Genomic DNA, 27,944 nt, shown 5'->3' with positions numbered 1-27,944 from the left:
GGGTGTGGGGGCCTGGTGGGGGAGTGAGGAGGCGAGCAGCAGGTGGACAGAGGGGTGAGGTGGCTGGCAGGGGAGTCTCTCCCCCACAAGCCAGAGCACACCCCCAGAGTCTCGACTCCTGGCGATCGCTGAGCAGAGCGGCAGAGAGGGGAAAGGGCTGACTTTTCCTTGAGGTAGGAACAAAAGTCGCACTTCAATTCAGCTGTCACCGCCAGCTCTTTGTGACCAGGTTTAGAGCTGTGCCAGATCCAAACCCGCTCTTGGCGAACGAGCTTTGGGATCCGATCCAAAATGAACTGAAGTCGCTCATTTATTTTAAGGGTCAGGAGCAGCACCCCCAGAAAGCTCTGCCGCCCGGGAGACTCCACTCTGCAGCGACAACAGACAGGAAAACCCAATTGAGCTCGGGGGGCCTGTAGGGCCCCAGCCCAGACCCAGGACTGGAGCATTCCAACGGCTCTTGGCACCCAGGGCTGAGTGACAGCCCCAGAGCTGGACCCCTCTGCGCTTGGGGTGCCCCTAAGAAAGGCTGGGCAGGGCAGCTGGTACCCAGAGCCAGGCAGGGAATCCCCCGGGGCAGGCTCCATGGATGCAGCGGAAGGGCTAGAACCGCTGGCTCTGGGGAGGGATAGCTCAGTGGTTTGAACATTGGCCTGCTAAACCCACGGTTGTGAGTTCAATCCTTGAGGGGGCCATTTAGGGATCTGTGGCAAAAATTGGGGACTGGTCCTGCTTTGAGCAGGGGGTTGGACTAGATGATCTCCTGAGGTCCCTTCCAACCCTGATATTCTATGATTCTATGAGACGCAGCTCCGTGTTCACTGGGGGAGGCTGCTAGAAGCAGTGCTTTGCCGTTTCCCCTAGCTTTGCTTTCCCCTCCTGTTTTTGCACAGGGGCAGGGGGAGGGGCAGATGCCCCGCAGAGGTAATAGCTGCTGGGGGAGGATGCAGAGCATGTGCAGACCGACCCACCTAGCTCACAGTGGGGCCAGGGAAAGGAGGTGTGCAGCCACACTGGGGACAGGGCTACAGCGGCTGCTGCTGGAGCTCTGCACGTGCTGATTCTACCCAGGGCAGGCCGGGGCTGAGCGCTGCTAAGCTACTGCCCAGGTCACTTACCCACACTGGAGAGCAGGGGCTGCACCTGGGGGCATGCACCAGACTCAGTGGGGTGTGAGCACCCCGCACATGGCAGCCTCGCTGTTAGCCCCAGCTCCCCAACCCCAGCCATTCCCAAAGGCGTACAAATCGCATGGCCTCGACACCGCCAGTGGGGAACGCAGACGATGCCTCGCGGAGCACATGGCTGAGCCAGAGTTTTCAGGAATCAGCCCCCTCCCCAGAACTATTTTACTGCAACAGGAGACTCCGTGATCCCCACTGACAAGCAAACTCCTGTTGTCTCCTTCTGAATGCTCCATTCCAGAGCGAGGGCTCCAACTGTGCTCTGCTTACTGCCCTGGCCTCAGTGGAGTCACTCCGGATTTGCAGTAGTGTAAATGAGGATTGAATCTGAAGTTTCAGAGGTGGATGTTTCCTCAGCCTCTAGTCGATTCCCCAGCCTAGGCAAAGCATGGGATTTGTGATGAAAGACATTATCACACTGAAGGGGTGACCTCAGAAGTTACAAATGGTGGACTCCTAAAAAATCCTCCCCCTTGAAGGTAAATATTTCTAAACACTGCCCTCAGGGCACAGGCTTGGGTGTGATTGTCAGCAGTAGGGATTTGCTCTGTGGGTTTTGCTTGTGTGATTGACTCAAGATATTTAGGGCCAAATCCTGATACAGAATCTGCCCTTGGGATTGCAGGTAGTAACCTGCTAGTACAGGGTGGGCAAACTATGGCCTGGTGGGCCGCATCTGGCCAATCAGACCTTTTAATCCAGCCCTCGAGTTCCATTGCCCCACTCCGACCTGGGAGTAGGGTTGGAGGCTTGTCCCGCTCTTCCCGCCTGGCATTCTGGCCAGGGAGTGGGGTCGGGAGCTTGCCCTGCTCCTGCGCTCCAGCTGGGGAGCGGGGTCAGGGGCCTGCCCCGCTCCACCCACCCGGCCCTCCCTCATGTTCAGGACCTGAGTGATGGACGCGAAGGCACGCATGTTACTCTGGCTGCACAACACACATGTGCCTCGTGTGTACGTTCTAGGCTCTGATGGCAAGCCCACATGCCTGCTACTTGTTGGCTGAGGTGTCTCTGATGGTTTAGTAGTGTTAATTTTCCACTGTTGAGGATAAAACAGAGTAGCTGGCCAGGGAGTGCTTAGTGGGGGTTTTCAAAGTTGTCGGCAGTCAGGACCTATGTGGGAGGAGATTTCTGAGAGCAGGTGGGTGGTGAATCTCCATGAGTTCCAATGACTGGAAACTGACACCTGAGAAATCCAGGCTAGAGAAAGCGCTCGGTTTTTTCATAGTGCGTGTCATCTTGTAAAAACATCAGTTTGAAATAAGACCGACCCACCTAGCTCACAGTGGAGCCAGGGAAAGGAGGTGTGTAGCCACGCTGGGGACAGGGCTGCAGAGGCTGCTGCTGGAGCTCTGCACGTGCCGATTCTACCCAGGGCAGGCTGGGGCTGAGCGCTGCTAAGCAACTGCCCAGGGCACTTACCCACACTGGAGAGCAGGGGCTGCACCTGGGGGTGTTAGGATTTTAGTTAGAATTTTCTTTTCCCTTTCAAAAATGAGTGCTGCAAAAAAAAAAAAAAAAAAAAAAAAAAAAAAGTGGACAGTGAGTGTCGGGTTTTTAACAAAGAATGGAATGCAAAATATTTTTTTCACAAATGTGAACTCAAATGCCTGATTTGTCAGGAAAGCATCGTGGTGTTCAAGGAGTACAATTTGAATCACCATTTTTCAATGAAACATCCTAATTATGGCAGCAATTTAACAACTGCGGAAAGGACAAGAAAAGTTGAGAAACTCGTCACGAGTTTAAAAGCTCAGCAAAATATTTATGTGCAATAAGTTACAGTTCAGGAAGTCACTACAAAGGCAAGTTATGTTCTAGCGTTTAAAATCGCTAAACAAAATAAGCCTTTTGCTGCAGGGGAGTTTTTGAAAGAATGCACAGCTGATGTTGCTGGCATGCTGTGCCCGGAATACCAAAACATATATGAGACCATTAGTTTGTCACAACGAACTGTTACTCGCCGTGTAGAAGTGATTGATGAACATTTGGCTTCTGAGCTGAACAAGAAAGCACCGGGCTTTACACCGTTTCATTAGCTTTCGGTGACAGCACTGACATTAAGGACACAGCACAGTTATTGATTTTTGTCAGAGGAATTGATGACAAATTTTAAATCACAGAGGAATTTTTAATCAATCAAATCAATGAAAGGCACAACTAAAGGATCAGATTTATACGAGAGGGTGTCGGGCTGCTTTGAACATCTGAAGCTCCCCTGGAGTAAACTAGCAAATGTAACCGCAGATGAATCACCAAAATTTAACTGGGAAAAACGTAGGACTTTTAAAAAGAATTCAGGACAAAGTAAAGGAAGGCGACCTTGATAAAGATGTGATGTTTCTGCATCATATCATACATCAGGAGGCCCTCTGCAAAAACGTCCTGGACATTGATCATATTGTTCACATAGTAGTGAAAATAGTGATCTACATAAGAGCGAGGGGACTTAATCAGCAGCAAGTCATTTCCTTTCTTGAAGACACTGTTGCCGAACACCAGGACTGACTTATCATAAAATGTCTGCTGGCTCAGCCTAGGAAAGGTATTGCAGAGAGTGTGGGAGCTCAGAGATGAAATTCACACTTTTCTGGAGATGCAGGGGAAAGAAAATGATTTCCCTGAATTAAAGAATTCAAACTGTGCGACCTCGCTTTTGATGTGGATATCTTGGTACATTTAAATGAATTTAATGTGAAGCTGCAAGGAAAGAATGTGTTTGTACACAAATTGTATTCTAGTGGGACAGTTTTCAAAGTCAAGTTAATTTATTTTGAAAACAAGACTAAGGACAAACGTGTTTGTTCACTTTCCAACACTGAAATACTTAGAAGTGTTGGCAGAGCAGTCAGAAAAATACAGCAAAAATTTGCATGACTTGCATGGAGAATTTTTTCATCAATTCTCTGACTTTAAGATAGAGAAGACACTGGAGCTGGTGTCATGCCCACCGTCATTTGACAAGAAAGCCCAGAAGAATGACAACTGGAGTGCATTGATCTCCAGTGTGATTCCACCTTGAAGGAAAAAGGACAATTCAGAAGAACTAGATGAGTGTTATGCCTCCTTGGGTGAAACAAAGTTTCCAAATATTCGCAAAGTGGCACAGAAAATCCTTGTTTTGTTCAACTCCACCTATGCATGCAAACAAACATTTTCCCTGGTGAATTATAACAAATCTTGTTACAGATGTCAGTTAACTGACCAGCATCTCAGCTTGTTATTGCGGATTTCCACAACGAGAATACAATGGCATCAAAGTCTGGTGTCAAAGAAGGGTGACCAGCTGCATTGTTCACATTAATCAAAGAGGGCATGGAAAGGGGTAAGTTTGGTTTAAACTATTGTAATATGTTGTTATGATGGTATATTTATAATAGTAAGGTTTTATGTTTATTTCCACTAAAATGTATTAAAGTTTATTTGAGTATCTCTGAATTGTTAATTTTGTGAACATTCATGGCCTGCCATACAGTTTCCATACCCAGATGTGGATGGTCAAACTTTTTGGCCTAAGGACCCTGTTCTAGCATGATTAAGATCGCAGGATATACTGTGATTTGGAAACAATATAGCCTACTCAAATCTATTCGGAGCTCAAGGACACCAAGAGGGGACATGGCTAAGGGGGAGGGAAGGGAAGGGTGTATTAGGGGAAGCCAGGACTCTATGGGTCCAACCCAAAGCCCATTCAAGGGATTATTATTAGTCACGTGTATAGTCTTGCTGCGGGGAGGGGTCTCACGCTGGAGTGAGGAGGCAAGCAGTGGGCCGGCAGGGATGCGAGTGGCAGGTGTGGGAGTAAGGCAGGACTCAGCAAGCCAGTGGCGGGCAGGAGGGACGTGGCAGCAAGTGGGTCCTGGGGGTGGAGTGTGGGTGGGGCCGACGGCGCCCCAGTGTGTCCCGATATTTTACTGTTGCGATCTGGTCACCCTATTCCTATGTATTTCCTTTTGATCAAGTATACTCTTGGGGACTGTTCCTTGGCACATGTGCTAATACTTCCTTTCATGAGATGTACATATTTCTACCTTACCTCTTTCAGATTCTTTGGTTACAAGAAGAATAGGGATCATTTCATCACAATGAAGGGATACCATTTACTGAGAAAAGGGGAGAGAATGAGGTTGCATTTATCTCATCCAAGGAGACATCCAAGCGTGTTTTTGGAAATAGAATCATGATAATTCAGCTTTGAGCAAACCTTGTCAATATGTTGATCATACATACATATTGATGCTGTTGTTGTAGGGGCATAAGACTGTATGATTGAGTCATTCATAGACCTCAATCACATCACTTTTGAGCAAAGCTAGTAATGTATCAAAGAGACACTCACTAAAACACTCAAGTAAAGATGTTAACCTTGTAATTGGGGACATGAGTGAGAAAGCTGGAGCTGTAAGCTCTGATAAAGTAATGGGAAACAATGATCAGAGGTCAAAAAAATGAGAGAGGAAGGCACTTAGCTGTAATGACCAGGTTATTAGAGCAGCAGAATTCAAACACCATCTTCACTCAAATTCTAGATATTTATACACACGGAGGTCACCTGATAGTATGACAGAACCAAATTGCATATGTAATGATCAGTAATGCTAGAGATAGTGTTTAATTAACAAAAAGAAAAGGAGTACTTGTGGCACCTTAGAGACTAAAATTTATTAGAGCATAAGCTTTCGTGAGCTACAGCTCGTAGCTCACGAAAGCTTATGCTCTAATAAATTTGTTAGTCTCTAAGGTGCCACAAGTACTCCTTTTCTTTTTGCGAATACAGACTAATACGGCTGCTACTCTGAAACCTGTTTAATTAACAAAAGACTTTCCCAAATGCAGACTGTAGGTCAGCCCTGCAGCTGTTAGTCTCAAACAAAATTAAAACTTAAAAAGATAGGATGGTCGACACACAGGTCACTGCAGTTGAACTGGTCCATAAATCAACAAAAATTATGTAACGTCTGTCCAGAATGGGTTTGAGGCATTGGCATAGGTGACAAAGGAAAACAATCCCAATGACCTCTGGAGTAAAATGAAAACTATTATGCTCGAAACTGCCAACACACACATTCCAAAAAATCAGCGTGTCAGACTGCACCATGGTTAACTGAAAAAAACACTTGAGCTGGCAGAAATACAATACGGAGTTAGAGAGTGGCTTGGAGATGAAAGGTGCAGACAATATAAGGAACTGAGTAGACAGAGTCAAAGGCAGAATAGACAAGACAAGGGTGAATATATAGGGGCAAAAAGAATGGAACTTCAGAATTATAAAAAGAGTAATAACCCAGACGGTGTGTTCACAGTGGTCAGGCTTCTTACAAAAAAGTTTTCCCTGTGGATCCAACATAATAAAAGATCATGATGGCAGGGTCCTCACTGAAGATATGAAATGCACATTGAAAGTTTACTGTGCCTATCTGTATGCCTCACCGGAACCACTCATAGTACAGGGTATGGAGACAGAGCCATCAATTCTGTGAGAGGAAGTGGTGCATGCTACTAGGAAAAAGAAGGTAGACAACATGACTGCAGAATTTTTAAGAGCTATTGGTGAACATGGCATTGATTTTATGTGCAAAATTTGTGACAATGTATGGATGACTAGAAATTGTTTGGAGGACTGGACAAAGGGAATTCTTCAGCCCTTGCTAAAGAAGGGAGTCATAACAGAGTGAAGTAATTATTGTATCATCTCTCTGAAATTCTGTTGTGCATAATCCAGCATCACATGAAATTGACATGGACATTGAAGTCAATGGTAAATGGGACAAAATACAACATGGTTTTACAAAAGGTAGATCGTGCCAAACCAACCTAATCTCCTTTTTTGAAAAAATAACAGATCTTTTAGATAAAGGAAACGCAGTGGATCTAATTTACCTAGATTTCAGTAAGGCATTTGATACCGTGCCACATGGGGAATTATTATTTAAATTGGAGAAGATGGGGATCAATATGAAAATCAAAAGGTGGATAAGGAATTGGTTAAAGGGGAGACTGCAACGGGTCCTACTGAAAGACGAACTGTCAGGTTGGAGGGAGGTTACCAGTGGAGTTCCTCAGGGATCGGTTTTGGGACCAATCTTATTTAATCTTTTTGTTACTGACCTTGGCACAAAAAGTGGGAGTGTGCTAATAAAGTTGGCAGACGATACAAAGCTGGGAGGTATTGCCAATTCAGAGAAGGATCGGGATATTATACAGGAGGATCTGGATGACCTTGTAAACTGGAGTAATAGTAATAGGATGAAATTTAATAGTGAGAAGTGTAAGGTTATGCATTTAGGGATTAATAACAAGAATTTTAGTTATAAGCTGGGGATGCATCAATTAGAAGTAACGGAAGAGGAGAAGGACCTTGGAGTATTGGTTGATCATAGGATGACTATGAGCTGCCAATGTGATATGGCTGTGAAAAAAGCTAATGCGGTTTTGGGATGCATCAGGAGAGGCATTTCCAGTAGGGATAAGGAGGTTTTAGTACCGTTATACAAGGCACTGGTGAGACCTCACCTAGAATACTGTGTGCAGTTCTGGTCTCCCATGTTTAAAAAGGATGAATTCAAACTGGAGCAGGTACAGAGAAGGGCTGCTAGGATGATCCGAGGAATGGAAAACTTGTCTTATGAAAGGAGACTTAAGGAGCTTGGCTTGTTTAGCCTAACTAAAAGAAGGTTGAGGGGAGATATGATTGCTCTCTATAAATACAGGAGAGGGAGAGGAATTATTTAAGCTCAGCACCAATGTGGACACAAGAACAAATGGGTATAAACTGGCCACCAGGAAGTTTAGACTTGAAATCAGACGAAGGTTTTTAACCATCAGAGGAGTGAAGTTTTGGAATAGCCTTCCAAGGGAAGCAGTGGGGGCAAAAGATCTATCTGGCTTTAAGATTCTACTCGATAAGTTTATGGAGGAGATGGTATGATGGGATAATGGGATTTTGGTAAGTAATTGATCTTTAAATATTCAGGGTAAATAGGCCAAATCCCCTGAGATGGGATATTAGATGGATGGGATCTGAGTTACTATAGAAAATTCTTTCCTGGGTATCTGGCTGGTGAATCTTGCCCATATGCTCAGGGTTTAGCTGATTGCCATATTTGGGGTCGGGAAGGAATTTTCCTCCAGAGCAGATTGGAGAGGCCCTGGAGGTTTTTCGCCTTCCTCTGTAGCATGGGGCATGGTTGACTTGAGGGAGGCTTCTCTGCTCCTTGAAGTCTTTAAACCATGATTTAAGGACTTCAATAGCTCAGACATAGGTGAGGTTTTTCATAGGAGTGGGTGGGTGAGATTCTGTGGCCTGCGCTGTGCAGGAGGTCAGACTAGATCATCAGAATGGTCCCTTCTGACCTTAGTATCTATGAATCTATAAGCAGAACTATTACCACAACAAGCTGGTTTCAGAGATGGCCAAGGCACGTGACTGATACTCACAGTTTGCTTACATCAGTAAAAAAAATGCAGAGTACCAATACCCACTGATCATGTGCTTCATTGACTACTCAAAAGCTTTTGATACCAGCAATGTGATCATCTTTGGAGGATAGTGGTAGACGTGGGGATTCTAAAGCATCTCATTAAACTCACTGCAAGTCTCTAGCACCGACAGACCATGGTATGAACAGCAATAGGCAACAGTGAGTGGTTTTCCACTTGGCAGGGTGTAAGACAAAGGTCCCCAAGCCTCTAACATAAAACACAGAATTTATGAAGAGACAAGCTTTGGAATGTTTTGACAAAGTGGAAGAAGCTGGGAATTTCCATTGGTGGACATCTCTAACCAACCTCTGGATATGCTAATGACATGACACTCTTTGCTACAACCACTGATGCAATACAATAAATTTTGGAGTCTATAAAAACAGTTAGCGAGGAATATGGACTATTCCTGGATGTGACAAAAAAGACAAGTTGACACCACAATTAAAGAACAAGCTGTATTAATTTAATATCCACCCAACAGGCCTGATCCAACAAAATTGGAAGAGGACTAGTGATGTCTTGCTCAGCTATGGACTCCCTTAAAGTGTGGAAAAACCATAGCATCTCAAAATGTACAAACTTTTCTCCATAACTATTTATGGATGTAAATCATGGGAAGTTAATGCTGCTGACCAGAAAATCAACACTTTGGAAATGTGGTGCTGATGCAGGCTCTTGCATATGTCCTGGACCGAAAAAAAAAAAAAAAAAAAAGATGAATGCCTATGTTAGAATTATTACTGGAGAGAAGCAGACCCTGGAGTCAGAAATCAATAGATACAAACTTAAGTGTTTTGGTCACATTAGGCGTAGACATGGACATAACCTTCAAAAAGTTATTATGGAGGGAATGGTGGAGGGTCATAGTTGTAGGGGATGACCAATGAGGAGCTGGGTGGATGGTGTGTGGCAGATCCGTGGAAGGGCAGCAGCTGAGTGCTTAAAGTTAGCGACGGATTGTGAAGGTTTAGGAAAATTCTGCTATGTCACTGATATTCAGACATACAAAAAGTAAATCTATTTATGCATTAGACCAATGAAAGATCATTAGATCACTATTATGTAATCATCTCTGGTTACAAAATGTGCAGTCAGTTTCAGTGGAAGGGAGGAAGAGGAGAATTGATGGTGTTTTGAGCCGGACAGATCTTGATAGGCAGCTGTAACAATACCCACACACGACTGCATATGAAGGAGATCAGGATTAACCAGTTGTGACTCCAGATCAAAAACAGGGATGGGGCTTTGTAACTTGTCTTAGGTACACACATTCACATTGTGGCCAATGCTTATCACGGTAGCTAAATGTTGCACAATATTAGAGTGCTACGAACTAATTTGAGCATAGGAGTCCAAAATTAAAGCTTTTTCTCCACCCCCATCCTCCATTCCTCTGGCTCAGAGAAACATGTAGGATTTTTTAAATGTATTGATTCTAGGGGAAGACTTTTCCAAAAGGATGATCTAGATCCTCAGCTGATATAAACTGACACAGATCCATTGAGGTCAATAGAACCGTGCCAATTTACACCAGCTGCAGATCTGATTCAATGTGTGTTATGCCTGGATCTCAACACCATGTGACAGTGGTCTGTTCCCACCATGCTCATTGGCGCCTTGAAAAGCTTGTGCACATGCCTCTGGAGGAGTGTGATTCCACAATACCTCCAACATGGGGCAGTGCCTTAAAGGCACAGTTGAAAATATACCCCTGAGCTGTGGCTGCCAGGCTGTTTAATGAAGTTCTGCTGCTTTCAGAGCCCATTATTGGAATGTACCCTACACAATAAGTGCCCTCCTGGCATGCCACTGTGCCCCACTAAAATCCTCCATCTGAAAGAGCTGCACAAAAGTGGGAAGAAGGTTTATTTTACACTCATTTTTGTTCTTGTTCTTCTAAGCAGAACAGTGCCCTAAGCAGAACAGCTGCAGAACTGGGAGGGGGAATGGAAATGGGGAGATTTTCCCAACAAAGCCCAGCCCTAGATGAAAAGAATAGAGAGTATAAAATACATGGGTGTCTGTGCCATGGCTTTCTTTAGTGTAGGATACAAGATATAGGCAGAGAAACCTAGTAGAACCATTAGGCCAAACTCAGCAATGGTACAAACTGGCACAACTGCACTGAATTTAATGGAGTCACACTAGGGCTGAAGGCTGGCCTGAGTGAGTACAGGAACCTCAGGGGAAGAAGAGCCTCTAGATACGGAGACCGGCTCTAAGGGGAAAATGTTGTCAGAGGAAACATTAGCCACTGTGCAGAAAGCAAGCCGTGGACTGGCTAGAGAGACAGAACTGATTAGAGACTCATCCCGTGAAATGCCGAGCAACCCTCAAGCCCTGCTACAATTATTGGGCTCTGCACCTCTCAGAATCAGGCCCTTAAACTGGGTAGAAAGGTTCTTGATTGACAAGCTCGCAGGAAAAGTGCAGAGCCAACTTACTGAAAGCAGACCATCCCGCGCAGCTGCCAAGGTGCTAAACTAAAGGATGAATCTATGCATGGGGGGGTGGGAGAGAGAAATATATCAGTGCCACGAGCTGCTAATTGATCCAATCAGATGAGAGCTGTTCAGCCACATTGCACGAGAGAAGCTTTATAACATCAATAAGAGTTGCCCATCAGGCAGCAGGGCACACTCAAGGGTCCTATGTTATAGCTGCCTCAGGACTCAGGTAGCTCTGCAGACTGTTTTATTGCACTCTACAGACATAGCCAGGCTACTAAAAGCAGCAAAAGCAGCATAAGGGCTTTTGGGGATTGGCAGGCTGCTCTATTTGAAAGAGAGGGGAGGACACTCTGGAAGTTACTTAGCTCTCTGACCTCAGGTGGGTTTGCAGAACCGTGTAACTTATTCTCCGCCTTGTTAAATTGAGTTAGATTAAACCATTGTGTGTCAAGCTTTGGGCATGTGACTGTCCTCAGCTCTTTGTCAGATTAAGGAGAGGATTTAGAAAACCCTTGCTCTAAATACCTTTCTTGTGGTTTTACTGGAGAACGGAGCCCAGGGATTTTGCTATAGGAGATGTGAATCATGTGGGAAGTAGGGGAAATGGGAGTGGAGCAGTGCCAAGCATGCTGCAATGCCAGAACCATTCCTGTGGACATGGTATATGGCTCGGGGTGGGAGTGAGTAGTGGTGGGGTGCACCTTACTGCCACACCAAACTAGGAGCCACATAGCTCTCCAAGTGTATATTGCAGACCACCCTTGCCACTTGGCCATGTTTCCTAACCAACAGACCATGATCACTCCTCTGGATCTGTGAAGTCCCCACTCTAGCAACTTTTTAATTAGGGTGAAATCCTGCAAATTGGATCCACATGGGTAGATCTTCGCAGCTGCACTGAGCCCCACAGAAGTGAATGGAACTCTGCATGCAAAGGCACATCTGCATGGATCCAATTGCTGGATCAGGGCCCTAGACTGGAATCCTACCCTGGTGCTGTGCAGGTGAGGTAGGGGTGAAGGCGCTTACTAGAACTTTGCCTTAAAAGTCACAATTGCTTGTTTCAAAAGGACCCACTTCTTCAACGATTTTCACTTCCCATTAACTTTGTTCTATTTTATGGATACTTACGTCTCTAAAACGTGGGGATTATCTCCTTGCAAAGGAATGCTTTCCACCCGCAACCCAAAACTTATATCCTAAACACTTGTGACCTACTGTCAATCAAGACAAAAAGGGCATGTCTATGCTGGGGAAAAAAGCCAAAAATAACCAACCACGGCAGCATGTCTCAGAGCCCAGGCTAACTGACTTGGCTTACACTAGGAGGCCACAGCAAGCAGTGCACATGCTCCTGCTAGGCATGGAACCCGCGTTCAGAGTTCCACTTCTTTCACGGCATTTCAGAACCGTGGCTCCAGCCTGAGCCCAAGTGTCTACACTGCTATTTTTTAGCCCGGTAGTGCAAAGATATAACAACGTCACTATAAGTTTTCTTTGCCTTTGCAGGATGTAGGCATACTCGGTGAATAGACTCAGCATGCTGGAGAAAACATGTCTATACTGCACATGAAGCAACAAGGCTTTTACAGAGCTATTTGGCATCTCTCTAGTCCAATCTACAGTTTGTGGCCCTCCAACTGGTTTTAATAAAGGCTAAATAAGGTAGACAATGATTACAGATGCATTGGATACTTTACTCTCATCCCAGCAGAAATCTGTTGTGTGCTCAAACATTTCAAAAGAATGTTGTCATTAGTTAGCTTGTGTGAGATGTTCTGGTCTACTGGTTAGAACAAAGAGTTGGGAGCAAAGAGGCCTAGATGCTTTCCCTAGTTCCGTAAGGGGGAGCAAGATCAGTGCACCTGACTGGTCAGCTGACCCCAATTAGGTCTAGAAGAGGGCACTGACTCTAGAGATGTGGGGAGGGGAGACCTGGAGAGCAAGGGCAGCAGCTGCTGCTGACAGCAGCAGGAGGAGGAGGAGGTTGTTATGTTGTTCCTGGGACAACAGGCTACCAGCATCCCCTGGGAGGAGAGGTAGTAGGGACAAAGGGCCTCCAGGGAGAAAGCATAGTATAGTGGCACTCGGAGAGCAGAGCATGAAATATTCCTGCAGGAAGCCCTGAAGCAGGAAGGACAGTGAAGTAAAGGGGGGAAAATCCACAGGGAGCTGTATCCCAGGGAGGGCTGAGGAACTGGTTTTGTTAATTTTGCCTAGGATGGGGAAAATCAAACTGCCTGGAAAGAGATGCTGGGTGTGGAAGTGGGTCCTTTGTGAGCTGGAGAGCTGGCCAGCTCATTACACATGGTGGAGAATGTGGGCAGGTGATTGGCCTCTGGAATCCAAGGGACATTGAAGCCTCTGACTTTTGACTGATAAACCCCCACCCCAGTTTGGGTGATCAGGAAAGGTGGAGGAGGTGATGTGCAGCAGCAGAAGACAGCTGCATTACAGAGGCAGCAGCAATAGGTCCAGGCTATGTTCCTGCAACCGCTGGGCAGCCTGCAGAAACAACAAGAGTCTCAACAGCAGGGGCACTGCAACCACTTCCAGCAACAGGAGTGGATGCAGATTCGGCTGGGCCAAGGGACTCTGGGGAGTTCAGCTGATACTGGAAGGAGCAGCTTGGGCCAGCTGGTCCCTAGACTGGCGAAGCAGGTGCCAGAGGATGATCCGGAGGCCTTCCTGCATACCCTGAAGTGAGTGGCCAGTGCAGTGGGCTTGGACAAATCGATTTGGGCGGCTGCAGAGGACTGTTTCTGGCATGAGGCACAGGCAGCCTACTGGGCAGCGAGAGATGAACAGGTGAGCTCCTAAGCTGTGGTGAAGGCTGCCGTCTTGGATAGACTAGGACTGATGCCGGAGGCACACTGGCACCATTTCGGGGCTGGACCATTCTCACAGGGGCATGACCACAGGTAGAGGCTCAGAGATTACAGGATCTTGCTGCCTGGTGGCTATGCCTAGAGACAACTTCCATAGAGAAAACCATTGTCTTTGAAGGTTCTTCCCTTGGAATCCAAGAGCTGGGTAAGATGATTCCAGCCTGTTTCTGTGGGTGGGCAGAAGCCACCTTTGAGGCCAAAGAAGCGGATTGGCCTGAATGGCATGGCACGGCACATTAGGAGTGGCCCCCTGGGAGAGATCAGACAAGGGGGTACCCTGATTTAAGGAGTCACTGGGAAGCCCTCAATTGGAGAGGGCCCCAAGTAGCCCAAAACAGGAGGACTTTCAGGAGCTCCCAGGGCCCATTCAGACCTACAATCTAGCAGAAGTGCTTCTGGGGGCAGCCAGGAAATCCAGTGGTACGCGTCATATGTGGCAAGCCTGGGCATATTAGGAGAGAATGCCCAAGAATGGAGGGTGTTCACAAGCCTGGCTCTAAAAATAGGCCAGGTAAACCTGAGGTCCACTCTGAATGGCACTGGGTCTTGGCCACATGAAATGCCAGTCAGGCTGGGAAGACTGTCAATAGGTCTTATGGACTCAAGGTTGCAGGTGCACCCTTGTCTGGGAAAGAGGAGTGTTGGCAAAGAAAGTGGACCAGCATCTCTCTGTACGTTTCATGTGTACAGGGCAACGCACTCGTCTATCCCATGGCAGAGGTTGAGCTGGGGGTACAGTAGGGGAGTGGCTGGCTACATGTCAGCGTAGCCAAGGATCTTCTGCAGCTAGTGATTTTGGGAACGGTCTGGTGCGGTTTCCTGGGAGTGATGCAGAGAAAAGTAGTGCAAAACCAAATAGAGAGGAAAGGTGTCATGAACCCAGGGCAACAGCCTTGGATGGCGAAAACCAACACTCCACTGTAAAAGGAGTTGAGGGAGCTGGAAGTTGGAGTTGAGACAGCCAAAAGGAAGCCTCCTGTCCTCTTCAGAGCTTACGGAAACAGCTGAAAAAGAGTATCTACGAGAGCTAGAGGATGTAAGCAGCTCCCGGTAGAAGATCATCGATCAGAAAATAAAAATGAAAGAAGAATGAGCAAGGTCTTGGGTGGGAAACAACTGGAGCAGGTGTTGGCCATGCTCCAGATAGAGGAGGGTGCCAGGGAGGGAAAACTCATTGTAGAGACTGAGCAGTGTGAAGTGGGGACCCAGACAGTACTTCATCAGCAGGCCAGGACCCCGGAAAATGACTAAGGGTGAATGAAGTTCCTTTGTGGAAGGGGAGTCAGGGGACCCCTGTTTTATGAGTCCCATCGTGAGGACTGGGAGACTGCCAGAACTGGCCACCTCAAAACATGTGCTACAGAGACTCCAAAAAGAAAAATAGCAGCTGTAAAGCTTGGCTAGGTCTTAAAATGTGGAGAGGTGTCATAGGGTGGCATTGGCCCTTTAAGTGGGAGCAAGGCTAATGAATGTGAGACTGATCAGCTGCCCCCAATTAGGTTTAAAAGAGGGAAGCTGGGCCTTGGGGAAGACTCGGTGAGTCAGGGCCAGAGAGCAGCAGGAAGGTCTTAGGACAAGAGTTCCCCAGAAGAGGCAGCAGTAGGAACCTTCTGGGGAAAAAGGGCCTCCAGGAAGAATGCCCCAGTTAATGGTGCTCAGTGAAAAACACACAGAAGATTCCTGCAGGAAGGACTGAGAAGTAAAGGGGAGCTGTGTCCCAGGGTGGACTAAAGAACCAATTTTGTTAATTTTGCACACTCTGGGAAAGAGATGTGGGTGTGGCAGTGGGTCCTTTGTGAGATGGGAAGAGGCCACCGTATTCCAATATACCAACTGGCCTTGAGCAAATCACTGAAATTCTCTCCCCAGATCAATGTATAGAACTGTAAAATGGGTAAAACAATACTTACCTCTCAAGTGTGGTGTGATACTTAATTAGATGTTTGCAAAGAGCTTTGAGATCCTCAGAGGAATTGTACTTGAGAAATGAATAGCATTATTGTAAGGGTAATGAGGTCTCTTAAGACAGGAATGCCTTTATTCATGCAGACAGGCTTGTTTCCTCAGTAGCAGGTTAGAAAGGAAGTTTATTAGAGGGAAAAAATGTCTCCCTCATCTCCATGTAGTTAGGAATACATTGCTTTATATTAGGAGGATTTATCTTCAATGTATTGAATCCTTAGAGCCCTTATCTTTAGGGAAAGTCAGAGGAAAAGGCCCAGTTTTGTTCTGAAAATGAACTTTAACTTTCTTATGAATTGTTTATCTTAAATTTGCTCCATCATTCTGAATATAAAAATCCAGGATTATTCAAAAGACTGTGGAATCTCAAGTGGCTAGATAAATATTGAAAAACTATCAGGGAACTTTGTTTTTCAGATTCTCTATAATTTAAGTTCTTGCTTTTTTTAATATATTAAAAGGCCTAGAATGTAATTGTATTGGAACCTATTATTGTGGTACAGTGGAAGTAATTAGATATATAGAAATATAATTTAAAATGTTTTGATATGTAACTACTAGTGATGCCAGAATGCTGCATTTTCATTACAGAACCCATAAGAAATCTAGTTGACAGTTAATTCCAAGGTTAGAACTAGGACAGCAGCCCAAAGCAGGCTAAAACATCTTGCCATTCTTAAAAGTGGACAGAAAATTAACAAAACAAAATCTAAAATTACATAAGATGCTAAACTACTAATAAAGTATATGTGCAGACTTAAACAATCCTAATACATGCAGCTATGAAACTGAAAGGAGATGTGCTAATGCCTTCTGTGTACTACACCTTTAAGCGTAAAGCAACCTCCTTGCCTGCAGCAAAATGAGGCAGCTGCCATTTTGTGATTGCAGTTCAGATACGAATGTTACTGAGCTGGCCACTGGGTGCTCTCTCTCTCTCTCTGTCTCATGACACTTAATTGTTCTTTATTTTCATTAATGAAGGCAAGAAATAATTGATGGATTTTCAGCCACTTAGATCACTCAAGCTCATTCTTCCTTGTGTAAACCTCTGAGGTAGGTATACTTCTCTTCACCATACTCTATTATTCACCATGGGATGGTTCGGGACTGGAGTACATCTTCTGTTTTGGCCACTGAGGCCAGCACATTCCACTACATGCTTGAGGTGGAATCTCCCTCCCCAATTTATACTACCGTTGCTGTGTTAAGTGCTTAGGGAGAAGAGAAGTAAGGAATGGGCATTTATAACAGATTGTTTGCCAGGGGCTTGATCCAAAGCCCACTGATGCCAAGAAGTCTTCCAATAGTTACCCACTTACATTCTTCTTTCCTCCACTCCCATTGCATTCAATGCAGCCTTATTAACAGACATGGTGGTGAAACATCCATCTGTACTTTTGCTCCATAGCATCACAGCTACAAACAGTCCATTGTGCCTCCAGCATTGTTCTATCTTACCTTAGAAACTTAAGGAAGAGGGGGAGAAGGATATTACAATTGCTAACCCCTGGCTGTAATGTATAAGGAACTAAAGATGAAGTAATTAAATATCAGTTATAACATAACTATAGAATAGCATCCCCAGGGTCCCAGGCCTTCCTCTTCATCAAAGCTAACCCCAAATTACAATAGCACCAGAACTATCAAGTTAGCCTTAACTTCCACTTGTTCAGATGCTGCAGTGACATGCCTCTTATCTATTCTGTAACTACACACGTGACCATGCCCTAAAACTTCCAAGCTTTATCATCACCCTAGCAAAAACATACATGAAAGATGACCAGGTTTGGATGAGTCTTGTGATGTTGCACTCCATAATGTTTTATGGAAAAATGCTTATGAGTGTGAATATAATGTAACTGGAATACGATTTATGCAAAAGGTCTCTTGTAAGGTATCATTACAAAGCTTATAATCTACTGAGTGTGTTCATCCTATTTGTATGAATGTATCATTCTTGTATCTGAAACTAGGAATATGAAGTATAACTCTGAGGTCCTATTGTAATTATGCAAAGTGTGGGCCATTAATGGTGGTTTGGAAGCTTGATGGCTCCCACTGACTAGGACAGTTGGTTGTAAATGATCCATTTACTTGCAAACCTTCCAGGGTCCATGTGGGCCAGCTCTGGAAGAATGGAGGCTGGACACGTGAACATGTCACCCGATACTGGAATCCATCTTAAACCTGGTGCTTTTCCATTTAGAAAGAGGGGTAGGGACCCAGAGACACACAAGATTCCCGCCTTGTGCCAAAGATAAAAAGGGGTGAAACAGATCAAAGCAGTCATGAGAACACCCCTGCTTTTCACCTAAGATGTCTGCTGGAACGAACAAAGATTGTACCAGGGGAATGGATTGGGCCCAGACTAGGAAGGAGTCTAGTCTGTGAAAGAAGCTTATTGAAACATCTGAGGGTGAGATTTTACCTGTAATCCGTTTCTTAGAGTATTAGGCTTAGACTTGTATGTTTTTTGCTTTATTTTGCTTGGTTTCTTACTTTGTTCTGTCTATTACTTGAAATGACTTAAATCCTACTTTTTATACTTAATAAAATCACTTTTGTTTATTAGTAAATCCAGAGTAGGTGATTAATACCTAGGGGAGCAAACAGCTGTACATATCTCTATCAGTGTTATAGAGGGAAGACAATTTATGTGTTTACCTGTATAAGCTTTATACAGAGTAAAATGGATTTATTTGGGCTTTGGATCCCATTGGGAACTGGGTGCTGGAGATGTGACCTGCTGAGCAGTTTTTGGTTAAAGTCTGCTGCTTTGGGGGTGTGGACCAGACCTGGATCTGTGTTGCAGCTGACTAGCGTGTCTAGCTCAACAAGGCAGGGTTCTGGAGTCCCAAGCTGGCATGGAAAATGGACTCAGAGGTAATTTCATCACATCAGGTGACAGTCCCAAGGGAGTCTCTCTGACCGAATCCGTCACAAGTCTATCTTTCATATTGTTGAGTAGCAGTCTTTGTGTGCGTGTGCGTGCGAGAGAGGGTGCGAGTGCAAGAGAAAATTTAGTGCCTGCAACTTGGACAATGAAATCTTTTCCAAATTCTGCCTGCCCCCCCCCCCCCCCATCAGTCTTTCTGGAGGGATCTCCTCTAGGAGAGAGGAGTAGTTTAGTTTCCAGACCCCATTCGGTCTCAGGCTGATGCTATTTGTGGTTGTGACAGCACCATTTTTGATATGGATAATGGCCACTAGAAACTGCACTGAGATCACCAAGCTCATTCCCTCTGCTGTCGATTACTGAACAGTCCTCAGGTGGTAATAACTCTGTGCTCGAGTGGTGTGCCGTGGGCTTACCATCCAAAGCCACTCTGGTTTTGGTGCGCCCTGTAAATTTCCTGGCACCAGCTCACCTGGGCTGGCTGCCAAAGCCTTCCAAATTCAAAATGGACTTTAAACTCAGACCTCGGTAGCACCAGTTGGGGTGGAGGGGTTTCTTGCTCCTCTTCCACAGCCTGGGAAGGAGAACTGGGTCACCCCTCCCTTCCAGGGGTTGAAAGTTTGCTGGCAGAACAGTGTCTCCCCTCAGGGAGACCAGGAAGCCATGTGTGGCTCTTCCCCCAGGGTTGCTTTCATTGGTTGGAGGATTGACTGGGAGAAAGGGCAGCCTTACCCCCCACTTCACTACAAGGCTCTTGATTTCGTGCCTTTAAAGAGAGACAGTTGTCTCTCTTTGCCAAGACTCCCTCTTATTCTGGGGCTGCTTCCTCTCTCCCCATGGTTGCCCTTGTTATCCACATTGTTCCAAGTAGTCCCAACAGGACAAAAACTGGGTAGCCTGAAGCCTGTCCCTCACAATTCCCTTTTCTTAGAGGGCCAGTATACCCCATTACAGCTAGCTTTGAACCTTGGGATAAAAGGCTTTGTATCCTGTCCCCCATCCCTTGAGCCATCCATTCCTCAGGTCAATAAGAATCAGAATATTTATCTATGGATGAAGTTAATACATTCTATAGCCAATATCTCTTCAAATTCAACAACACTTACTGTACTTCCTGAATTCTCAGAGTCTCTGCTGTTCAAAGTGGGTAGAATGCCATTTAACTCAATGAAGCTGCACCCCCCAACTTTAGCAGAGAATTTGGCCCTGTTTTGCATACTAAGGGCCATATTCTGCTCTCTGTTTGCTAGATTTGCACCAGTGTAACTCTATTACTTAAATGTAAAACAGGAGCAAAGTCAGAGGTCACTGGACCCAGATTTACCCCTGTAAAAGTGAGAGCTGAATTTGACCCTACATCTAAAAGTTTGGTCTCATTGGTCCTGGTTTATCTATTATGCAGCTATTCTCGAGTTAGTAGGTATGCTGTTAGGGGAACTTTCTGCAAGGGCTTGTGTTTTTAAAAGTCAGAAGATGGTGTTGCCCTCTGTCAGCATTTACAGCCAGCACTCAAGTATGCAAATGTTCGGTGATCTTCCAAATCTGCCAACTGGTTTGGCACCTCTGTTCATAACAGTACAAAAACAAATCAGAACCAGATCAACCAAAGTCCCTTATAAAAGTTGCCAGAAGCAGCTTACTTGCAATCCATGGTCACTGTTATAATAGATGTTAAAAAGGTCAACCAGTCAAACCCCAGTGAGAATGTAGGATCATTTCTTATAGTACCTTTTTCAGTCTTTTGGCCAGTCTAGTTTTAAAAATTATGAAATAGCAGGAGCCCTAGAGATAGTCTAGACATTTTTCATGCTAGTCATCTTGAATTCTCCCTTAATGAATTTCATCCTGTAATTCCTAGCATCTCCCTAAATAATTCCCTTTGCCATGTTTACACACACAAATGTTAGTGGGTTATTATGTTGTCTGAGTCATTGCTTAGCCAAGCTATTCCTATTATGCCTTTTCAATCTTTCGTTATGAATGGAGCATTCTCTCTCTTCTCTCACATATACCTATTGGTCTTTTAACTGATCTACTCTACCTATCTGTGATGGGTATTCATAGAACACCCATCACCAAGTCAGTTGTAGGTTGCAGGGTAACAAAATTGAAACTGGAATACTTTTTATTTATTGTGAGTACCTGTAGCCACACCATGCTCTGCTGTGATTATTTCAGCTCAAACCAGATAAACAGGACTGGGCCCACATGTATTCAGAGTTCTAAGGAACAGTGAGGTTCTACAGGCAGTGGTGGTGGTTAGTCAATAGCTGGCAATCTCCCCTATGAGGTGTCATGCTTAACATGGGATGAAAAAGCAAGGATCTGAGCACTTTGGGGGCACTTAAAGACCCTGGCCTAATTCCAGCTTGAGTACTACTGAGATATGCCTACCTAGATTCTTACTCTCTTAACTGGAAATACTATTCTTCATTTCCTCTCCTAAACTGGAATGTAGATTTGCTGTGTGCTGTTAACAGTTGCTGTGTTTCACCCAAGAGGAAGCTGCGTAAGAGTGATGGATAGAGTAGTCTTTGGGGGCCAGATTCTAATACTCTCACTCATGTTGAGTAGCCCTTTCCCCACAAGGAGTCATGTTGACTTCAGTATGAGTAAGGCTATCAGAATCAGAACTGGAAGGGACCTCGAGAGGTCATCTAGTCCAGTCCCCTGCACTCAAGGCAGGACTAAGTATTATCTAGACCATTCCTGACGGGTGTTTGTCCAAGCTGCTCTTAAAAATTGCAAATAATGGAGATTCCATAACCTCCCTAGGCAATTTATTCCAGTACTTAACCCCTCTGACAATTAGAAAAAAAACTTCCTAATGTCCAACCTAAACCGCCCTTCCTGCAATTTAAGCCCATTGCTTCTTGTCCTATCCTCAGAGGTTAAGAAGAATTTTTCTCCCTCCTCTTTGTAACAACCTTTTATGTACTTGAAAACTTATGTGCCCTCTCAGTCTTCTCTTCTTCAGAAGAAACAAACCCAATTTTTGAAATGTTCCCTCATAGGTCATGTTTTCTAGACCTTTAATCATTTTTGTTGCTCTTCTCTAGAATTTCTCCAATTTGTCCACATCTTTCTTGAAATATGGTGCCCAGAACTGGACACAATACTCCAGCTGAGGCCTGATCAAGGCAGAGTAGAGCGGAAGAATTACTTCGTGTCTTGCTTACAATACTCCTGCTAATACATCCCAGAATTATATTTGTTTTTTTGCAACAGCATTAAACTGTTGACTCCTATTTAGCTTGTGATCCACTATGACCCCCAGATCCCTTTCTGCAGTACTCCTTCCTAGGCAGTCAATTCCCATTTTGTATGTGTGCAACTTAGTGTGCCTTCCTAAGTGGAGTACTTTGCATTTGTCCCTATTGAATTTCATCCTATTTACTTCAGACCATTTCTCCAGTTTGTCCAAATCATTTTAAAATTTTAACCCTATCCTCGAAAGCACTTGCAACCCCTCCCAGCTTGGTATCATCCACAAACTTAAGTGTACTCTCTATGCCATTATCTAAATCAGAATCTGGCCCTAATTAAAAAAGGTATTAAACTAAGCACTGCCTATAAACCCTGCTATTAAGAAAACCAAAACACATAGGCTGAACCTAATTAGTAAAGTTGCTACTATCCTTTGATTCAGGAAAAAAAAAAAAAAAAACCCACACACACCACACCTTGAACTACAGGAACTCCACCCTTTCACTCTTCCCAGTTTCACCTCTCTGATGATCTGCCACACCATCAGAATGTTTAGCTGTGTTAGACAAAACTACGGTAGGAAACCTATTATACAGTATGGGTTTTTTTATTTAAATGCCAGATCAATGAAAGGTATAACTCATGTGGCTATTGTTCCCTTGCTCTTATTCATTGCACAGGTTTCAGAGTAGCAGCCGTGTTAGTCTGTATTTGCAAAAAGAAAAGGAGTACTTGTGGCACCTTAGAGACTAAATTATTTGAGCATAATTTTCAAACTGGATACAATTAACTTAGGCTTGAATAGATACTGGGAGTGGATGGGTCATTACACAAAGTAGAACTATTTCCCCATGTTATTTCCCCCCGCCCCCCAACTCCCACTGTTCCTCAGACGTTCTTGTCAACTGCTGGAAATGGCCCACCTTGATCATCACTACAACAGGTCCACCCACCCCCTCCCCCCCGCTCTCCTGCTGGTAATAGCTCATCTTAAGTGATCACTCTCCTTACAGTGTGTATAACACCCATTGTTTCATGTTCTCTTTGTATATAAATCTCCCCGCTGTATTTTCCACTGAATGCATCCAATGAAGTGAGCTGTAGCTCACAAAAGCTTATGCTCAAATAAATGTTAGTCTCTAAGGTGCCACAAGTACTCCTATTCATCGCACAGTAGCTTTTATCTTCTACCATTGAACTTCAATGAAACTTTGCTGGCTAGCTACTGCGAGTCAGTTTTGCTAATGAGATTGTGACCCAGGCATCCTCTTGGTGACAACTGGCAGGGGGCACACAGGGTACACAGGGATTTATGGGGATCCCCGGGTCAGATTTTTATATATAAATAAAATAGTTCAAAGGGTAGCACTTGAGGTCTCTACTGAGAGCCTATAGTAGCCTACTGGTCATCATAATCATTGTGATATGCATGTACAAATAATAATTAAATTATGTATTATACTAAAAGTTATATTCTTAAAGGTCTGGGAGTTGAGGGAGGTCACCCAGAGAAGACATATTCCTTTTGGGCTAGAAGTAACAGATGCTTATCGGTCTGGCCATGTGAGTATTGGTTATTGTGTGCCTCACCATCAATGCCTATTTGCATACTGAGCCAGATATCAGTTGAAAGATTGCAAAATCTACGAGAGAGAATATCTACAGAAAAAAAAAAAGTCATGGAAGGGGGTATTCTGTTTATGGCAAAGATCAAAGAATTAGTTTGGTATGGGATGCAAAGAAACAGAAAGCATCCATCACCAAGGAGGCAAGCTGACAGCATGGTTGTCTCATAAAAAAAAAAAAAAAAAGTCATGGCCACCCTGGCTGTGAAGTGCTGGTGAGCCATATTTTATTAGACATGAGTGTATCATGTTAATTAAACCAAACTCTAGCAGGTGTACAGTTGTATTTTATATGTACACATTGTTTCCAAAAACGAACAAGGAGTACTTGTGGCACCTTAGAGACTAAAAATTATTTGAGCATAAGCTTTCGTGGGCTAAAACCCATTTCATCGGATGCATACAGTGGAAAATACAGTAGGAAGATTGTGTGTCCCCACACACACAGAGAACACGGTTAAGGTGAGCTATTAGCAGAAGAAAAAAAAAAAACTTTAGTGATAATCAGGATGGCCCATTTCCAACAGTTGACAAGAAGGTTTGAGTAACAGCAGGGGGGGAAAATAAGCATTGGGAAATAGTTTTACTTTGTGTAATGACCCATCCACTCGCAGTCTTTATTCAAGCCTAATTTAATGGTGCAGTTTGCAAATTAATTTCAATTCAGCAGTTTGTTGTTGGAGTCTGTTTTTGAAGTTTTTTTGTTGTAGTATTGCCACTTTTAGGTCTGTAATTGAGTGACCAGGGAGATTGAAGATTGTTTCCAGTGCTTCTACTTGCTACTGCTTTGAATCTCTATGCTTTGTTAAATAAACTTATTTATAAATAAATATGGAAAAGGAACCACTGCTGGTCATTCTAGGTCCACATGATGATGTGATTCCAGTCTGCCTGCTCCCAAAACGCCAGTCAACATATGGGGAAATGTGGGTTTATGGCAACAGACATGAGCAGCATCAGCTGGGTTAGTGGCTGCCATGTCTGTACCAATGAGGTCTGATTATCCTACTGAAGGCACCATATCCTACCACTGAAACATCCACCAGCATCTCCCAGATGCTCCTTCTGATTTCCAAGAGAAGGAGTTTTTCCCACCTGTTCTGGATCTATGTTACTGATTCCCATTGCAGGGAGCATGCAGACCCCCAGAATGGCTCAGCTGGATATGTTGGTGGGCAAGGGCACTTCCAGTCAAGTGCTAGCATGGATGCTCAAGCATGAGCTTGGAAAGAACGGGTTTGCTGGCATGGGTCCCACAGAGCTGGATGTTTTAATGTAGTATAGACATATCCTGGGAGTGCTGCCATTGACTTCAGTGGATCAGACTCTGGGGACTTAGTCCTACATGGTGCTGAGCATTCCTGAGCAGGGCTGGTGCCCTCAATGCCCATGGAAGCCACTGGGCATTGAAGGGGCTCAGCACCTCACAGGAATATTGAGCACTCTGCATGATCAAGCTCCTACAGGATCTGATCTAAACCCCATTAAGTCAGTGAGAGATTTCACAGAACGTGCTCATGCAGATTATACTCTGCAAGTGAAAGAGATGCAAAGGCCTATAGCTACTTTATTCATTTTAATTTTCAGTTGCCTACAATTATTTCAGAAAAGTTACCTTTGGGCCAATTACAGCACTGCAACTTCAACACCACAGACATACCATCTCACTCTATTCTAAACCTTCTCTCAGAGGGAAACAGACAAGGCGATGAGAAAGCAAGGCACCCTTACAACAATAGGGATGAGCTTGAGTGCCATGCCTGCAAGAGTTCAGCAGATGCAGGCACAGCTGATGGGATGGGGGAAAAGGTTACTTTAGGCCACCATTTGCATCCTCCTAATTCTATACAGGTTGGGGGCCCTTGGTATAACTTAAGTAGAACAGAGGTGCCACAGAATCTCCTTAATGCTAAGTACCATGATCCTGCCCTGATGCCCTCACCACCCACTTTCTGGCATACCCCTTTGCTGGGACTTGTGAGGGGACCTGCGTAGGGCAGCCTCCAAGCTCTCTCCTTGCACCAGGAGACCTCTCCTCTGGCTGAATACAGGGCTGCAGCAGCAAGGAGAATTCCTCATGTAGTGTTTAGAATGGAAGTGACGGCTCACAATTAACTCCGGAGCCCAAGGGCCAGTTGAAAAGGTACATTTTGGACAAATTGTCCAGGCAAACTACAATTAATTTTTCCCCTATAGGCCTTTTACATAGCTTTCACTTTCAATCCAGAACAAATTCAAAGCAAGCAGGAAAATAGCACTGCTAAAATCCCACTGGTTTCTTTGTGACTTTACATTGGAAATCCATTGCAAAACATTGCTTTAAATCACATTAGAAGCAGGAAATAAGTTATTATAAAACCAGTGGTTCTCAATCTTTCCAGACTACTGTACCCCTGAAGCCTAAGCTTCACTCCCCAGGGCTGGAGCCTGTTCCCCACTGCCCAGGGTGAAACATGTAACTTAGCTTTGTGGGGGCCCCTGTGGCATAGGGCCCCCGGCATTTCCCCTGCTTGCCACTCCCCATTACTGGCCCTGCACTTTGAGCCCCTAAATCTGTCCGATAACCCCCCAGGTTGAGAAACTGTTCTAGATAACTTGATGTACTCCTTCCCACAGGAGACCTCTGTGTACCCCAAGGGATATGTGTATCCCTAGTTGAGAACCATTGTTATAAACCATAGAAGTTCGTTACAAGATGGTTCCTTATTTGGCAATATCAATATAGGAAGTTAGAGGGAGAGATCAGGTCGTTTTAAGGAAACTTTAGGAACATTTTAAAACGCCACTGAGCAGACCATTAACAGCCCCCTCCACACCCCTCCGAGGAATGAGTACAGTATCAGATAGAGAGCCATAATCAGTACATATAGGGCTCGATTTTCAAAGTTGGGTGTATAATTGTATGTGTACCTTAGCGCACAGGTATGCATGCATATGTCCCAAGTGCATTCACAAATTAAGCACATGTACATGCACATGTCAACTAAGTGTTTAGATGAACAAGGTACATGTTGAAATACCTAATTTGTACATGCACATTGGGTATGTGTACATATAAATGAAGTACGCCCAAATGTACATGGCTGAAAATGCTTACATTTGAAATTCTGGACCATAACAAAGTCATTCACAGATTCCACTTGTACTTGTTTGAATCAGATCACAGTCCCATCCAGGCAATATAGCAGACCAATTTCTGGACCTGTTTAGGCATTGGTGCTGCCACAAAAGCAAGAGCTGACCTGCAATTTGGGGTGGGGGGTGGAGATACTCAGTAGTATAATTTACTAACTTTGCAAAGTAAACACATGAGGCCCGATTCTCATTTATACTAAGGCCACTTTACACTGCTCTAGTCATGGACAACCACCTTCAAATGGGTGTAAATAGAATTTACTCCCCCTTTTAATACTCTGACACAAGAGCAGTGTGAAATGGCCTCAGTGTAAAATGAAACCAGGCCCATATTGTGATTCGGTGCCCTGCAGTGCTCTTTTCCTAAAAATGCTCAGGCAACCAATGTGCAAGAGAAAATAACCCTATATAAACTTTTGATGCTACAATGTGCTTTTCATGGCTTGCATCTCAGTTTCTACATTGGACTGAATTTTGTGCTATAATGCTGCTTGCTGTCTGGTCAGTTGAATTTCAGGTCTCTGGCGATTATCATCATGATAAAAATCAGCAGGTAGCACCCTGCTCCCCTACCCCATGAAATTCAGACAAACTCAGTGCATTGTCCTGCTAACTGAATCAAGCAGGGGGAAACTGGGAGATAAGGTTTAAAAGACCCGGGGTCAGACAAAGTCTGGAAAAGAAAAAAATACAATAAAATCTGGTTAACAACAGTGGGGGACACTAGCAACTCTTTTGCAGTAGTTAGTCCAATCAGAAATCTTAGGATTTGCAATGTTTCTCCTAACCATTTAATTGTGTGTTTGTACAGCACCTAGCACAATTGGGGTGTGGCCTTTAAGTGCTACCACAATACACATAAATAATATTAGTCTCTATGTGCTTGCCAGGTATATTCGCTCTCAGTGGTCAGCTCTCTAGTGAATTTCTACTCTTCTCCCTTTTCTCCTAGAGGAGGTAATGAATCCAGTCTTACATGGCTGCCCAAAGAATAGGTAAAGACTTATTGCCTAGTTGATGTGAGGTTTAACTAAAGGTCAAATCAATTATACTGGAAGCTTTAAGCCAGAGGTGAAAGTAAGCCAGTACGCCCCGGTACCACATACTGGCAA

This window comes from Dermochelys coriacea, chromosome 2 (assembly GCF_009764565.3).
Source record: "Dermochelys coriacea isolate rDerCor1 chromosome 2, rDerCor1.pri.v4, whole genome shotgun sequence".
Lineage (NCBI taxonomy): Eukaryota > Metazoa > Chordata > Testudines > Dermochelyidae > Dermochelys > Dermochelys coriacea.
This window is presented reverse-complemented; position numbering follows the sequence as displayed.